The sequence below is a fragment of the Terrapene carolina genome, unplaced genomic scaffold (assembly GCF_002925995.2).
Source record: "Terrapene carolina triunguis isolate 2854851 unplaced genomic scaffold, T_m_triunguis-2.0 Scaffold229, whole genome shotgun sequence".
In the NCBI taxonomy this organism is placed as follows: domain Eukaryota; kingdom Metazoa; phylum Chordata; order Testudines; family Emydidae; genus Terrapene; species Terrapene triunguis.
This window is the reverse complement of record NW_020664580.1, coordinates 1,214,530-1,225,845: the sequence shown is the minus strand read 5'-3', so window position 1 is coordinate 1,225,845 and position 11,316 is coordinate 1,214,530. Positions and strand designations below refer to the sequence as shown.

Below are 11,316 nucleotides of genomic sequence, written 5' to 3'. Positions count from 1 at the left end.
GTTTATTTATTTGTTTTCTCTCTCTTCCCCCCCCCCCACATCTAATGTTCACAATGACATCCCATGCTTGTATTTCCATTGTCAAATACACCTCCCAGTAGCTCACTCTTTTGTCTCTGCATGAATGCCTGGCTAATATAGAACATCTCCATTGTTTTCAGCTTGTGCTCTGTTGGAGGGGCTAAAGAGCAGCCTTTCAATGGCTCTTTGGATGCCCACTGAGACAGAACTGGTTAGATGACAGGAACCACATCCTACAAAGACATTAAAAATAACAAGCTAATGGCTTCGAAAACAGTTGACGTCAGATAGACGTCCACATCTGTACATTATTACTAAGCAACACTCTTTCCTCCTTTGCCCATTCCCAGCTCAAATAACAAGACAAATAAGTCTCAGAGCTCCCTTTCTATGGGGGGCAGGTAAACCATATGCTACAATGCAAGTGATGCAAATCTTATGCAATCTTCGGGTGACCAGATGTCCCGATTTTATAGGGACAGTCCCAATATTTGTGGCTTTTTCTTATATAGGTGCCAATTACCCCCCACCCCCTGATTTTTCACACTTACTATCTGGTCACCCTATGCAATATCTGCATTATTTCAAAACACAGTAATTCTGTATTCCATGGGATATCATAACTGCTGCACACCATCACTTCACAGATAAAACTCAGCTGTTACCTTTGATGTGTAGTCAGAAATTTCTTCTTCTTCAACAAAGATGTTTACTTAGCATACTGCAAAGGTTTCCCATTGCTCTCTGTAGCTGCAGCCAAAGAGCACAGCCAGGGCCTTCCTTCACTCTCCAAAATGTAAGTAAATCATCTAAAGAGAATCACAAGGGAAATGGCCTGCTTTGAAGTCCACATAGTACTGAATTGGCTAGGTCAGTGGCTCTCAACCTTTCCAGACTCCTGTGCCCCTTTCAGGAGTCTGATTTGTCTTGCGTATCCCAAGTTTCACCTCACTTAAAAACTACTTGCTTACCAAAATCAGCCAAAATACAAAAAAGTGTCTCAGCACACTAATACTGAAAAATTGCTTACTTTCTCATCTTTACCATATAATTGTAAAATAAATCAATTCGAATATAAATATTGTACTTACATTTCAGTGTATAATATATAGAGATCAGTATAAACAATGAAATTTTAGTTTGTACTGACTTCACTAGTGCTTTTTATGTAGCCTGCTGTAAAACTCTGCAAAACTAGATGAGTTGATGTACCCCCTGGAAGACCTCTGTGTACCCACAGGAGTACACGTAACTCTGGTTGAGAACCACTGAGCTAGGTGAGTAAAGTAGAAAATGATTTCCCTGCTGCTGCAATTCCCAGCAAACACAGCATCTGCTCCATGTACCCAGCTTGAAACTGCAACCAATATATTGTCTGAAATAATGGAAAGAAGCAAGAAGCTGTAGTCTTTCCCCCCAAAGCCAAAGGAAGATCTAATACACAATGGACTTCATTTCAGCAGTGCTGCACACCCACAAAATGATACTGCGGGCATTTGCCTCCTCCGAAAATAAGGTCTAACTTTTTTATAACTATGTTTTCTAATTCCTTTTGCCAACTCGTTTTTCATCATTATTAGCCTGCCCTCTACTGGACAGAAATATTTCATTTACATAGCAGAATACAAAAAGAACAGGAGTACTTGTTACTACCTTCTATAACCATATATAATGCACAAAACCATGTTCTCTTTCACTTAGTGTGCATCATTAGAGGGCTCCATTATTTCCTTACATACATTCAGGCTAGAAAATAGATCTCTTCACCGAACAGCTCACTTTTCCAGGTTTTTTTTCAGTGGAATCATGACTTGTCCTTTTATCAGGCTGATTCCTTTGCCAGCTGTTTGCATAGAAGGGCTTCCATATATTTTTGTGCATACTGTAGTTGGCACTCTCATTTAAACATATTAAGCAGGTCTTCTTTTATGTGGCTTCCACTGTACCACTACCTAACTACAAAAATTTGTGCTTATGTATAAAATTTATGACCCACAGAAGTCAGGAAATTCAAATATAGCACAGATGCTGAACTACTTTCATATTGTTAAGGTCCTTCCTCCTTTGGGTCTGGAAATAGTGAACTTTTAACAATTGAATGTTTGAGTATATATTGTCCACCACTAGAACTCGTAGGTGCTACACTAAGACACATTTAGAAAGAGAGAGATGTGCCTAAATCTTTACACAAAAACAGAACCATCTTTGCATAAGGCAAAAGATCCAATGGGGGGCTTTGTAACTCCAAAGACCTACAAGCAGACTGGGGGGCAGAGAGGAGAGGAAGGACAAACTCACAGGAATACTTATCCCAAGTAAAACACAAACAAACAGCCATTAGAGCATAAGTTACTCTGGAATTAAACATTAAAAAGTTTATAAATATATTTGCAATGGTGCAATAGTTGCTGCTTGCACTCCCAAAATAAGTGACTTTGAAACAGTCCATTACTACAGAAGTCATACCATTATTCTAGGCACCCAAAGCGTAATAGCATCTCAGGCTATGTCCTCACTATGGGGGGGGGGTGTGTGTGTTGGATTTAAGATACGCGCGTAGCTGAATTCGACGAATCGGAGCCGACTTACCCCGCTGTGAGGACGGCGGCAAATTGACCTCCGCGGCTCCCCTGTTGACGGCGCTTACTCCTACTTCCGCTGGTGGAGTACAAGCGTCGATTGGGGGATCGAATGTCGCGTCCCGACGAGACGCGATAATTCGATCCCCGAGAGATTGATTTCTACCCGCCGATTCAGGCGGGTAGTGTAGACATAGCCTCAGTAACTTAATCACAGACATTAAATACATCAACCATTTATAGTTCATTTTGTCAGCATACGGTATTCGCATCAAAATCAAACAAAGTCTTTTGGTTGCTAAATAGTTATCTCACTTCCTAGGATGTACTTAATTATTTGGAGAACTATGCAGTCAGAGCGTTGCATGAGGCATACCATATGCTATGTCATTTCATTATGCCAGCTGAACAGTTTGGTCACAGGAGAAAGGAAGAGGCAGTTTTTATTTTGTCATTTTTGTGAAGAGGTTACAGACAACTGAACACTTTGGACAATGGAGACTTCTCAATGTGATGGCATTTTCCATATGCTCTGAAAATATGGTCACCATCATCTAAAAGTAAATCATTAGGACACTTTTGTGATGCGTTTTTTAGGGTCACAGAATGATCAGACAAAGGCAGAAGTACCCTTTTTTCTTTTACTGTGTGATGGTGTCACTATTGCCAGCTTCTTACTCAGCAACAAAATGCGCATATTTCTCAAAATGGAGGATTTTTTCCAGTAATTTCTGTTCTGAGTGAGTTTATCATGAAACACTGAACAATCATAATTAAAATTCAAGTTGAGCAGACGAACAACTCTGATTGTTTCTAAATTCATTCTGCTTTTCTCTTCACTGTTCATCACATCAAACGCTCATTCCACTGGACTTTTTGTTTCTGGTAAACACAGTACAAATTATCTTTAGAACAGCAAGTCATCTTGAACAGATACTTTGTACATTTAAAACATTTTGATTAAATGAAAAACTGGGACGTTTCAGGTGTCCTGAAAGGAGTTCCTCAGACACAGGGACATAGTATAGTCCAACTGGGAACTAGGGTCACTATCCTCACACTATTTGCACCTTAGAAACACAGCTGATTCCTTTGTTCATTACAGGACTAGGAACAGTAGAGATCTAAGAACTGACAGGGATTTCAATGACTCTCTCTCTAGGGTGGCCAGTTTTCAACCAGAAAGTCTGGTCGAAAAGGGGACCTGACAGTGTCCAGTCAGATCGAATGACTGGACACCCAAAGTCCAGTTACTGTGAGCCGGGGAGGTGGGGAGGGAAGGGAAAAGAAGCGGGGGAGGTGCCAGGTCATCGCCCACTGTGGCGACGACACAGGAAAGGAAATAGAACACTAGGTTTTTGGTAGCTAGAGAGCTTTAAAAGCTTTAAGCAAAAAGCTTTCCAGGAAAACTTTTCCTGGGGTTTTTATTCTTTTTTTTACTTTGTTTACAACTTTTTTTAGTGGTTACATTTTTGTGCATGAAGAAGACATGCAGTGTACAATTACATAAGATAGCAAACCCATCTCTTGTGCACATGAACACCAGCTGCAAGGGTGATGTCAGGTTGCCAATAAGTTTCCCAAATACAGATACTGGGACAAGGTCACTCCTGCCTCGTTACCAAGGGAACAGTTTGCCGTTTTCGTGGGCGTACGATTTGGGAACAACACATTCCTACAGCCCACTCCAGCCCCTCAGCCGGGGCCACCTCTTACCTTCGTCAGGCAGCTGCAGCTCCCAGCCCCGGCTCTGCAGGCAAGCCCCTCCTGATCCAGGCAGCAGGGGTGGGAGGGGGGAAGCAGGAAGCAACAGGTAGAGGGGAGAAGTGGAGTGGATGGGGCAGGGCTTCGGGGGAAGAGATGGGCAGGGGCGGGACCTTGGAGGGAAGAGGCAGGGCAGAGGAGGTTGGCAACCCTACTTCTCTCCCAAGGGACATTTTTATACTCCTGAGCACTCTGTGTTTGGCCTATGTTTGCTATTGATTCTCTATCCATTTGTATGACACTCTCTGTGAACCGCTGCCAGTGCTCTAACAAGAGGCCTGCACAAATATATTCCGCCTGTCACATCATGAGTTTATCATTTTAATTACTTTGGCTCTGATTTTTGTCTTTTTAACTGACCTTAGCTTTCAAGCTTATGGAGTCTGCAACCCCCTTGGCTTTATCAATTGGCCTTCTGTTTCCTACAAGGACTGGAGGGCAGGGGGAGAGATCCTTTATTTTTCTCAATTGCCTGTACTTGGCCAACCAGTGCAGCTGGACAGTCTGCAGCTGTGCATCACATGCTGTGTTTGTCTGCAGCATGAGCACTATCCAGCTGAGCACCCAGCACAGACAGCAGAAGAAAAGCAAGGTAATTAGGTTAGTAAATTGTCCAAGGACAAAAACTAAAACATACGATTGCAAGTTTCAAGAATGCTTGCTATGCAAATAACGTCTTGTATCATAGGGACACAGCACATATAAAGATAAGTTAATTACATTTAGGTGAATCCAACTTTGAATTAGCATGCAGTTTATACCACAATATTTTTTTCTATCAACCAGAATTTCTTTCTAAAACTACATAGAAGAGTGGCTTTACTTATGGTCTCTGTCTACTTATTAACCAAACACTGTGCAAATATTCACCCTATATTTTCTTAAGGTGCAATTCCATACACCCCTTCCTTCCCTCTATGTGGACACTGTTTTACAGGCATTGCTAAGAGCTCCATGTAAACAACTGCACACAAAAAGTCATTTGCAGTGCATGATAAGTTCTCTTGATCCTACAAAAACTAGGAACGATGCTAGGTGTTCTTAAATACCAGCTACTAAGACTTTATCTGTTAGCAGACTATTCATATATAGCAATCTCTCTAACAGACACCACAGAGAGTGAAGAGGCCATAAGGGGTGCACCTCAATTCTCTGTGCCCCATGCACCAATGTTTCACAGTTTGAGTTTTAAATATTGCTTATTAAATGTTTGCATCAATTTGCAAACAACAAACCCACACAATTAAAAAGCATTTTTAAAATGTATCTAATATGAGGAAATTTCAATCTGCACAGGGACATTCCATCAGCTTGAGTTATTAGTTAATCATCTTTTCACCTCTAACACTCAGAATAGTTTTCAGGGGGGGAAATTAGCACAGGTGAGTTAGTTAGTTTGTCCAGTGATATTGTCCACTTTTGGGCTAATATTTTTGTTTAAATGAGAAAACAGATGATTAGATTCTCCAGACCTGCACTGCTGAGGTGCATTGTTTATCATCGGCAACCAAAAGAGAGAGTGTGTGTGTCTGTGTGTGTGCGCGCTCCTTGTTAAAATATTGGCAGCACATCACTACTCCCAATTCCCTAGCCTAATGGCTCAAATGTGCTTAGGTCCATGCTGTTACTGTCCAGGCTATTTCAGTACTGAAAAACAAACAAACAAACAAACAAAAAAAACACGTTTCACTGGTGAACCCATACAGATCTTTAAGGAACCAGCATTGATCCATTAGCTATGCTTGACTGTAATAAATGTGTTGCTTTCACTGTTTAACCTTTCAATAGATACTGACTGGCAGGACAACAAATTTATAAAAAAAAAAAATCACTAAAAATACTGTATTAAAACATGGGACTGTTAGATCTTCCACAAAGGCCTGATCCTGGATGCCTTTGAAGTCAATGAAGAGAGTGCAGGATCAGACCTCATATTAAAACCTTATTTCCATTTAACCTTGCTGCCAAAAATCCCTCAGAAATATGCCTCTGAGCAACTAAAGGAATACATACAAATAGACTCCATAGAATATGCAGTACCTGTCTCCGTTTTCTGCTACATTTCCACACAGGTTTAAGACCCAATCACTACTGCTGTTCTGTATAGAATCAGTATACACCAATATATACTGGGCCAAATCTCTCTTGGAATTCTCTCTCTCAATTTGTTTTGCTACTTTACCAACATCTCTAGTTTTAATATTGTGCCCATTCACCACTGTGGTATCTAGCCCCTCAAAGCTCTGGAAAAATCTTTGACATCTGAGCCCTGATTCTGAAAGGTGCTGAGCGCCATTAATATTGGGGGTTGAGGATAACCAGCACCTCTTCACAGGCACTTAGACCCAGATCCACAAAGATGCACAGATGCCTAAATCCCAGATTTAGGTGCTAATTCTTGGCTTTATGCACCTAAATTCCAGATTTGGCTTCACTGTAATCCCACAAGACTCCCATGAACCCCATAGCCCCCTAAACTCACTTGGCCCCTACATTTCAGCCTCTGAGCACGTGCACCCCGGCTCGTTCTAGGCACCTGGACATCCAGCCAAAGCCCCACGGTGATTCACAAAGTGGGGGAAGATAGACATTCGGCTGCCTAGGTTGCATGTGGGACCCGACCTGATAGGTGTGCTCAGAGCTTGTCTACCAGATTGTGCCCCATTCAAAAGCCAGAAGCAACCCCAGCCACCCTCATAACTTTTAGTCCTGTGGGTAGATGCTTGACTGGGATGTGGGAGACCTAGCTTCAATTCCCAACTCTCTGTCAGAGGGGGGGAAAAAACAGGATTTGAACTGGGGTTGCCTACTTCTTAGCTGGATACTGTGACCACTGAGCTATGGAATATTCTGATGTAAGGCTCCCTCAATCTCTCCTGTTGGAGCTGTTCCCCTGGATAACTACTTAAACAGCCACTGGGCTGGAGAGAAAGAGTGAACACGAGTGGAAATGATTCCATAATCCAGTTATTAGGGAACCCACCTGGGTCCCATCCCCCTGCTCCAGTCCCTCTTTCATTGTTTAGCCACAGTGGAACTAGACTTGCCAACGCTGACTGAAGCTATTCCAGGAGATTTTTTTTCCCCAAACATGACGTAATGTCATTTTCTTAAAATATCCTATTAAAATCTCCTCGATTGCTGTCAATAGTCACCAGGAGATCGATGCCAATTCCAGGAGACTCCAGGCCAATCCTGGCGGGTTGGCAACCCTAAGTGGAACAGCTTCAACGGGAGAGACTGGGGAGCCTGCAACCCCTATCAGAATATCCCATAGCTCAGTGGTTACAGCACTCTCCTGAGATGTCAGAGACCCCTATTCAAATCCTCTCTCTCCCACGGCAGAGAAGAGGGAATTGAACCTGGGTGTTCCACATCCAAGGTGAGTGCTTTAATCACTGGGCTAGAAGTTATGAGATAAGCACTTGCTGTGGCTGCTTTGTGTGGAGTAAGGCAGGTGCCTAACTGATTCCCTCAAGCAGTAGGCTATTTTTTATTTGTGGATCACTAAGCAGCGCTAGGAACCTCCCTGCAGCCTGGATTTAAGTGTCTATTTATGGGAAGGGCCGGGACTTAGCACACTCCCCTCTGGTTAGCAACTTCCATTATCTAACTTAGGCGGTCCCCACCTAGCCTGCTGGTTTTGTGAGTCACATTCTTAGACACCTATCTCTCCCCATTCATTGTATAGGGACCCTAGGCCTAACTCAACTTGGTGAGCTGCAGAATTGTTCCTGTGATTTTCTAACCATCTAAAAGTTAGGCTATGCAACGCTGAGTATCACAGCCCCTTCTCCCTTCTGTGGGAACCCACACTTAGCACCTTGCATGATCACAACCACAGTCTTGGACATCTTCTCTTAGGTTCCCTCCCCCCCCATCCAAAAGAAAGCAATTTGTTCAGTAATTGGACAAACCTCTGACATTCTTGGCAACTGGCCTGAGGGGGATTGAACTGACTGGTTTGTAGGATTAATTTTAATGGGCATTCTGCTTGTAAATAGTCTAATTTCCATTTTTACTCAAATATTGCTTACTGGAGAGTAACAACAGTGCTTTGTAAGATTTACCTAACTTACATATATACACAGTTGTTTTACAGATAACAAATTACCTTTAAGAAGCATGAAGAAAACAAGTGCAGTGCTTTTTGGCCCTAGACCAAGCATAACATGATCTTCTAAAACATTTTTCCCTTTGATGATTCTTTGAGATGACTGATGAGTTTAAGTACCTGGATTTATGGTTAAGTTCCCAAGTTACTTTTAGATTTTCATTAATAGCTGAGAAAAATTTTCCTGACACTTGAGCTTTATGCCTTCTCCTTGTTACAGGACACTGAGAGTAAAGCTCCATCAACCATTCGTACACTTTTCTGATTTACTGGTTATTCTCATTGCATCTTAACCTTACCTTTAAAAGCATGATATTGTTTATAATACTTCCTATGCAACAGGCTGGCGTTCTCCCACATGCAAAGAGAAATCCACCAAGCACAGTTTGTAGAGACCTGTAGAAAATCATTGCTGCATTTGTCCCAGTAGTTACAGCAATTGTAAAATAATTATTTTAAGATCCCTTGGCCTGATTTTCTGAAGGTTTTGCTTTTCTCCTGAGTCTTGTAAAATTCAAGTTTGCCTGTACTGATCTTATATTTATGTAGTTCCTTTGAGATATATGGATCCCAAAGTACTTTAAAAAGTTTAGCAACAGAACAAACTGTGGGCTCACCCATGCATTCTATCACAGCCAGGAGTCGGAGACAGTGTTAACCCTGCAAAGTGGAACTCCTGACGGCATATGCATAAGCCACACACATACTCTCACCTCCAGGAACAGGGGGGGAGGGGAGGTATGGCTGCTGTACTACATCTCCTGGATGCAGCTCAAGTTCCCTGACAGATAGCCAGCTCTGCTATCTAGCATGGAAGAGGTGGCACAGACTGGCCTAATGGTACTTGCCACCACTTCCTACTCCCTCTGGGGAAGTTAACTTTAGCACCGGCACTAACCAGGGACAGTCCTTATACTCAGAAGAACATGAAGATTGTTATTGTAGCCAGCCCCTGTTCAGATTCACAAAGATGGAAGGCAGGCTTCTGGAATCCTTTTCCTCACCTACCCTCCCAGAAAGGGCTGGGCAAAACTGAGCCGTTTGTATATTATTGTTTTGGAAGGTGTGAATGGCTTTCATCAAGAGGATCTCTGATGTATCAACAATTGCAGACCTGGTTAAAGCTACTGGGTGCACTAATACCCTTATTTTGGGCTCAGTGGAATGAGCAATTAAGCCTCTTATGCCATGAGATAGATGGAAACAATAGAAGCTGCTGCCCAAGCCAATGAGCCACATGGCAAGGTCTGATCCAAAGTTATACCAAGTGGACCAAGGGGTTGCCTGATTGCAAATGTAGGGGGAAAGGAATTGTTTGGCAAGCTGTGTGTGAGAGAGCCAAAAAACAAAAACAAAAACAAAAACAAAACACACAGCAAAAAGCCAGCATGCAGCAAGAGAAGCAATCACAAGCATGGCTCTGACAGGAAGCAAAGGAACAGAGCTCCTTGGGTACAGAATATTCTGGAAAGGCAGGCTTGGGGAGATTTCAGAGCAAAGAAACTGCCTCCTGCTGTTTGTTTCTACTGTGCTCAGGAGACCAGGACTCTGTGTGTGTACATTGTTTCTAAATAAATAGGCTTGCATCAAAGAACATACCTGACTCGCATAATCAATTTCTCTTCCTAACAGAAACAAACCTGCAAAGCCCTGAATTGTGGCCAACCCAAAGGGGCAATAATAGATAAGAATTGCTGTGCTGGCGCTAAAGCGTAGCAGCTGTTTAACAGCATGCACCAGCACTGTTTAACAACTTTGAACAAGCACTTCATCCACTGGAAACTGCGGAGGGAATTTAGGTCTGCAAAATGTAATTACACTAAGTGAAATATAGCAAGGATACACAGGGGTTAGCATCACCATTCTAGAAAAGAGTGCCGTGGGATCTTTAATTAGCACAAGTGGTCAAGACTTGGTTTCACATCTCATCCAAAAGGCAGCATCACTCTTTTCCCAAGTCAGGCTGGAGCATTGGTTCAGAGGAAAGAATGCCACTTATTGGATCACTAGTATCAGAGCTGTTGTGTGTGGTTACTGTTTTTAATACAGTATATATTTGAATTTAGAAGACTTCTGTGATAAAAATGTGAATTATTACCTACTCTTTTCTGTTGCATGCCACCCTTGGCAATCAGATGCTAGAGCTCAGTGGGATTTTCTTGGCAGAATACTTGAAAAACTAAATATATCTTCCATCTCCCCTAGAATTTTAATTTTTGTTATATTTCCTGTGTGTGTGTGAACTCTAAAAGCAATAAATTCTCACAAGATGTTAGCAGGTTCATTATAAACTTCCTCGTTGCTAGAATATGTATTCCTAAACTGATGAAGCCAGTTTTATTTTAGAATGTTGGAGAAGAACTCAGACAGCCTCCCAGATTTAATGGCTGTATATGCAAGCAGAGAAACTCTGACCAAATGTGGAAAAACTGAGGCCTACTTACAAACTTTGAAAACAACTTGGCACACTGACCTATATACACATTCTCATCCCATAAAAAGGGACTGAGAGGGAGCCAGGATACAGAGCAGCCACCCAGTTACTCTCAAATTACCACTGCTGCCTTCAATCTGTACTAGCAGCCTATGTGCACCACAGGATTTTGTCCCGTATAATTTTATAATTAATGGACTCACTGCTATTATGACCAGCCTCTGTGTAATTGTGCAGAGATAGACACCAGGCTCACAAGTCCAGTGCAAGGCAAGGAGGCAGTGTGGGTCTGCGTGGCTCCCTCATGGCCTGACACATCATTCATGCAATGGAAGCACAGCAGTTTGTGTGCTCACACAAGGGGGTCAGATTTGCCCCTCAATCTCCATTAACTGGACGCTACT

General features: G+C 42.3%; 1 long non-coding RNA gene across 1 annotated transcript in view; it reads right to left on the bottom strand.

Moving 5' to 3' along the window:
* Window positions 1-761: 761 nt before the first annotated feature.
* Window positions 762-11,316, bottom strand: part of LOC113407594 — a 75,768-nt gene continuing 65,213 nt past the window's right edge. The window contains exon 3 of the long non-coding RNA XR_003370025.2: window positions 762-830. This is a non-coding gene — a long non-coding RNA (uncharacterized LOC113407594). The remainder of the gene's footprint in view (window positions 831-11,316) is intronic.